Genomic DNA, 6,298 nt, shown 5'->3' with positions numbered 1-6,298 from the left:
AAAAAAAAAAAAAAAAAAATCCAGACCCCCTTCCTCTACCTCCCAAGTGCTAGCAAAGACAAGTGATGGGGAAGCACCACTAAAAGGGAAAAACTAAGCATATAGTCCCAGAAGACCACACTGAGCTAAATGTGCATCTCCAGCCCCACTATATGGTAGCTGGTTATTTTATGATTAGTCACAGCTTAAGAGCAGAAAATCAAGGTCGCTGTCTCCTTTTCTTTCTATTCCATTCATCTATTTGTGCCTGAGCCATGCAGGCACGTCATCTTCTCTGGAGCCTCTTCTACTGCATGACCTGGTCCTCATGGTCATAACATTTACCCCCTTCTTGCATTCCCTTGCACCCTCTTCTGCCCTTATCGTGAGCAGATTCAGTATTTGGATGAGTGAACTTTTCAACAGGCAGACACTTAAAGACTGTCTCGCCTCCTAATCCACTTCCTGCAAATCATGGGCTCCTGCATCAGTGAGTCAGAGCCCACTTTGTCCAGTGTCCTTCTCCTTTCTCTCCAGCTGGCTCCTTCAGTTCTCCACACCACACGGTCCTTCCCACCATCTGCATCCAAGGGCTGGGGCTCTACTTACCCCCCCCCCCACTGTCTTCCTCTCCCGATGAACCTTAGAATGCACACCAATGATAGTCTCAAGCCTCTAACATGTTATCACACCAGTTTGACAAAACCAAAACTTCAGATGAACTCAACCATCCAATAGCACCATGCCTGTGGGAGTCAGCACCAGGGCACACTGGTTTTATGGATGCTTGGTGACTGTGTTCAGGTCTCATATGCTTAGTCTTTTCTTCTTGGTTGGCTGGCTCCTCCCCTAAATGGGGAGTGTGTGTGTGTGTATATGATTTTTTTTCTCTATTGGGTATGGTGGTGGATGCCTATAATCCCAGTACACCAGAGGCTGAAGGTGGTAAGTGCCAATATAGCCTGAACCTTGTCAGTCAATCAGTCAGTCAATCACTGTCCTAGTTCCTTCTGGAACTCCAAATACTTACACTCACTATGCATTTTACTACTGTCCACAATGCTTTGAGACTTGGTTTTCTTTTTCTTTTCAATCTCTTTAAGATGGATAATGCATTGATCTGCCTTTAAGCCCATTTGTCCTTTCCACTGAGCTCTTCAGTGGAGACTCAGTAGGCTCACCTAATTAATTTTTTTTTTTTGATAGAATCCCACTATATAGCTGGCCTTGAACTTGCAGCAATCCTTCCGTCTCCACCTCCTATGTGTCAGGATTTCAGGCCTGTGTCACACTCCCAGATTGATTTTTTATTTTGGATAATTTATTTCTAAATCTTCTGCTCGAGTTTTCCAGTTTCTGCTTCCAGGCAGGGCTTTTCCTCTGTGTGCCTGTTCTCTCTAGGTTCATTTCTTATTACCTTGGAACAACCACAGCCATTTTAAAGTCCCTTGTCTGATAATTCCAACCTCTGGGCTGTCTTGACATTGGCTTCTATGATTTGTTTTGCCCTGAGAGTGGTCACAACTTTCTATATGCTATGAACTTTTGGATAATACCTTGAGGATTTTGAAGGCTGCATTGGAGAGACTTTAGTTTTTATTTTATTTCTCAGAAAACAGTTGATAGTTTTTATTTCAGTAGATGATCAATTTGGTTAAACTGAAAATCCTCCTGAGTCCCTGGTAGGCTCAGCTCCTGCCTCAGCTCCATTCTCTGCTGTAGCTGGGCTGACTGGGATTTCCCTGGCCTGAATTCCTTCAATAACGACCTTAAGTGTGGAAATGTGAGCCAGTCCTAAGACACACACACACACACACACACACACACACACACACACACACCAGCCTCTTAAAAATCCTACCTACTCAGGATAGCTCTCCAGAGCTCTCAGATGGATTTCTTGTTTGGTTGCTTTTGTATATTGTTCAGAGTAGAGAGCTCCTGTGAGTATTGTCTGTGTGAGTATTGACTGTAGGGTTGGATAGGAAGACCCCACACACCACAAATAGGCCTCTTGTCATGAGGTTGTTGTTTTGTTCTTCATAGTGCTGTAGATTGAATCCAACAATTTTTTAAAAAGATTATTTAATTTAATCTTATGTATGTGTGCATTTTCAGGTTTAGGGTTAGGGTGATGGGGGAATAAAAATCCTGAACTAGACATCTTGTGTAACTAGGCCAATCTTCCAGTGGAGGGATTGGGACATCAACCCAGTCACAAACCCTTGACCTGCAATTTTCCTGCCTGCAAGATGTGCTGGGGTAAGGGTGCCCAATCAACTTGAGACCCATGTCAGGAGAAGGAGCCCATGCCCAAGCCTGACACTGCCTGTATGTCCAAGAACCAGAGGCTGGATACCCCGGAGACGTAGGATGGAACCAAATACAAGTGGGGAAAAAAAAAGTCAACAAAATGATTCCTAGTGATATTCTGCTACACTCGTAGACCAGAACCTAACATAATCATTACCTGAGAGGCTTCATCTGGCAACTGATAGGAGCAGATGCAGAGACCCATAGCCAAACATTAGGCAGAGTGGGGGTGGGAATAGGGGGAGGAAGAACTTTAGGAGCCAGAGGGGCCAAGGACACCATAAGAACACAGCCCACAGAATCAACTAGCCAGGGCCCGTAGAAGCACGCAGAGACCGAAGGGACAATCAGGGAGCCTGTATGGGAGTGACCTGGGCTGTCTGCACATGTTATAGTGGTCTTGGTGGATGTGCTTGTGGGACTGAACAGTGGGAGCAGGGGCTGTCTCTGACTCTTTTGCCTGCTTTGAGACCCTTTTCCTGCTACTGCGTTGCCTCATCTGGCCTTGATATATGAAGTATGTGTCTAGTCTTACTGTAACTTGTTATGCCATGTTTGGTTGATACTCTGGGAGGCCTGTGCTTCTCTGAAGGGAAATGGGAGAAGTGTGTGTGGGGGGGGGGAAGTGGGGGGGAAGAAAGACACGGGAGATGGGCTGGAGAGATGGCTCAGTGGTTAAGAGCACTGACTGCCCTTCCGAAGGTCCTGAGTTCAATTCCCAGCAACCACATGGTGGCTCACAACCATCCATAATGAGATCTGATGCCCTCTTCTGGGGTGTCTGAAGACAGCTACAGTGTACTTACATATAATAAATAAATAAATAAAATCTTAAAAAAAAAAAAAGAAAGAAAGAAAGAAAGAAAGACGTGGGAGGAGGACTGGAGGTGTTGGGGACCTCTGATCCAGATGTCATGTATAAGAGAAGAAAATATAAATAAAAGTTACTTACTTTTATGTTTGTGTATATGTGTATGAGTGTGCTTTCCATGTATGTGTGTATGTATGTATGTATGGATGGATGTACATTTTGTGTATTGGTGCCAGGAAGAGAGCACCAGATCACCTAGAAATGAATTTATAGGCATTTATTAGCCACCCAACACAGTTGCTGGGATCTGAACTCAGCTCTTCTAGAAGACCAATCTCCAGGCACACACCTCCATTTTTTTGAGACAGGATCTCACTTTGCTGCTTATGTTCACATTCCCCCAAGAAGCTAAGACTCCAGGTATGTGCCAATGAGCCATCGTGCCCGAGTTAGGCAGTTCTCTCTCTCTCTCTCTCTCTCTCTCTCTCTCTCTCTCTCTCTCTCTCTCTCTCTCACCTCCCTCTCCTCCCTCCCTTCCTTCTTTCTTTTCACCAGTCCTCATTTTTTAAAAAAAGATTATTTATGTATATGAGTATTCTGTCTTCCTGTCTATCTGCACGACAGAAGCAGGTTTCAGATCTAAGTATAGAAGGTTAAGGGTCACAGTGTGGCTGCTGTGAATTGAACTCAGGACTTCCTGAAGAACAAGTGCTCTCACCCACAGAGCCATCTCTTGGCCCAGCAATCTTCTTGAAGGACCTGTCTCCCCACACCCCCTGCCTCAGCTCTCACTCCCGTCTCAGCTCCCTCCACCACCACTTCTGCCTGGTTATAGTAAAGAAATGACTTTTGTCAAAATTCCCCACCTTCTGCTTATTTCTTGTCTTCCTTCAACTTTCCAATGCCCTGTTAAACATCTTGTTCCACACCTCAGTAAATGACCCACCAGCTACCTTCTCACACCAGTCAGAGGTCGGACCCCCCCCCCACACACACACACCTCTTGCCTCTCCTCCAGGCTTGCTGCCCTCCACACCATCTCCTGTCACAGGCAGGGACACACCTGCACTACCAAGGCCAGCTCTTGATCTTTCTTTTTCCCAGTCTTTCACGTCTACCGTGGATCTGTACAGTTCACCTCTGAGTTCTCTCAGGACTATCTGGATGGCTCCTCCTTCACCTCTACCAACCGAGACATTTTAGCTTTATTGTTGAAGCCTCCTGTATCCCTTGTTAAAACCTGTGCCCCCTGTAATCCCTTCTCTACTCCACCCAGAGTCAGAGGTTCAAAATGCAAATCTGATCACGTCACTCTCTTTTTAATGTCACCCACGATGGTCTATAATGCGTGATCCTTGTGATCTGCTTACCTCAGCCTTAAGTGCTGGGATTACAGGCATGCTCCACTACACAGGGCAAGTGTTGCTCTCTTGTTTGAAACACTTCAGTGACGACTTATTTAGTAAAGAGCATGAATACACATGGAAATCCTGAGCCTGGCAGGTGTGCTCCTCTGCTTATGTGAGTCGATCAACCCCGCCCCCACCATTGGCTTTTTCAGTACTATGGCAAGCTCATGTTTGGGTGTAGAGTTGTTTATTTACTATTTTATTTTTGAGAGTCTACTCTGTAGCCTTTTCTGAACTGAAACTCACTGTGTAGACTAGGCTGGCTTTGAGCTTACAGTGATCCACCTGTTCCTGACTCCCAAGTGCTAGGATTATAGTGGTGGCCATCATTCCTGGCTAAAGGTTTTACTTTATATCTTTAAATTATTTTATCATTATTTTATGTGTATGGGTGTTTTTCCTGCATGTATGTCTGTAAAACTTTTGCATGTCTAGTGCTCTCCGAGGCCAGAAGAGCAGGGATCTTGACCTCTGAGCTATCTCTTCAGCTCCTGTTTATTTATAGTTATTTATTCATTTATTTATTAAGACAGGATCTCACTATGTAGTCCTAACTGGCTTGGGACTCACTACATCAACCCGACTTGCCTATAATTCAAAGACTCGCCTACCTCTGCCTCCCACGCACTACCGTATTTTATTTTATATGTATGAGTGCCTTGTCAGCAGTCACAACTGTGTACCATGTGGGTACAGCACCCCTAGAAGCCATCAGATGCCCTGGATTTGGAGTTAGGGAGGGTTCTGAGCTGCCACGTGAGTACTGGCAATCAAACCCAGGTCCTCTGGAGGAGCAGCCTGCTCTTAAGCACTGAGCCACCTCTCCAGCCCCACCACCATGATTTGAGTTGGCCAGTCTTTTTATACCTGCTCTCCAGGGTAGAACCGGAGGTGTGATTTTTAAATTATGCCACTGCCTTCAATGAGCAGAGACTAACATTCTATAGTTGCTTAGTGAGAAAACTGATGGTAAACATGGCTACTATGTCCTTCACTATTGTATTTATTGATTTCAAGCAACCATTTGGATTTCACAGTTGTCACCCACATGTTCTGCTGGTGAGTGCCCGCATGCATGTCCCCCCTGTCACCTCCCCTCACAGATAGTTACCACGTGCTTCTTCATGCTCTGCACCACACGGAGAGGAATGCCCACAGCATTGCCTCACCTGAAGGTCTCCTGCAGGGGAGCTCTGCTTTCCTTGGCTTCTGGGATTCCTGTTGCGGTTTGAGGAATGCCTTTCTTTCTTTACACAGTCCATGCTGACCCACAGCGATCCCAGACACAGAATCTGCTTTTCTTCAGGCAGGTCTAATCAAGATCTTATAAAACTCACCCTAAACCTGTCTCTACTTGAGAGGCACTCCTTCTGTGGGTGCAGGCCCATTTTCAGTCACATACATGCATATACATGCTGATAGAATTGCTGACCATCCCATACACGTATACACATGCTGATAGAACTGCTGATCGTCGCATACACGTATACACATGCTGATAGAACTGCTGATCGTCGCATACACGTATACACATGCTGATAGGATTACTGGTAGTCATTATGCTCAGTGATTAATCTTTTTCTGTGTTTTACACTCCCCACTCCCACGATGGTACACCCCAATATGAAAAAGACACTAGTTGGAGGTGGAGTTGGCACACTGGAGTTTAGTGCCTGTTTTTGTAAATAAAGTTTTATTAGGACACAGTCATGTTCATTTATTTTTGTACAGTTATGGTTTTTGTACAATTTGTTCTGCGTAAGTGGGACAGAGAATACCTATAGAG

This window comes from Mus pahari, chromosome 2, assembly GCF_900095145.1.
Source record: "Mus pahari chromosome 2, PAHARI_EIJ_v1.1, whole genome shotgun sequence".
Lineage (NCBI taxonomy): Eukaryota > Metazoa > Chordata > Mammalia > Rodentia > Muridae > Mus > Mus pahari.
The sequence above is the reverse complement of the archived record's forward strand: the minus strand, read 5'-3'. Positions refer to the sequence as shown.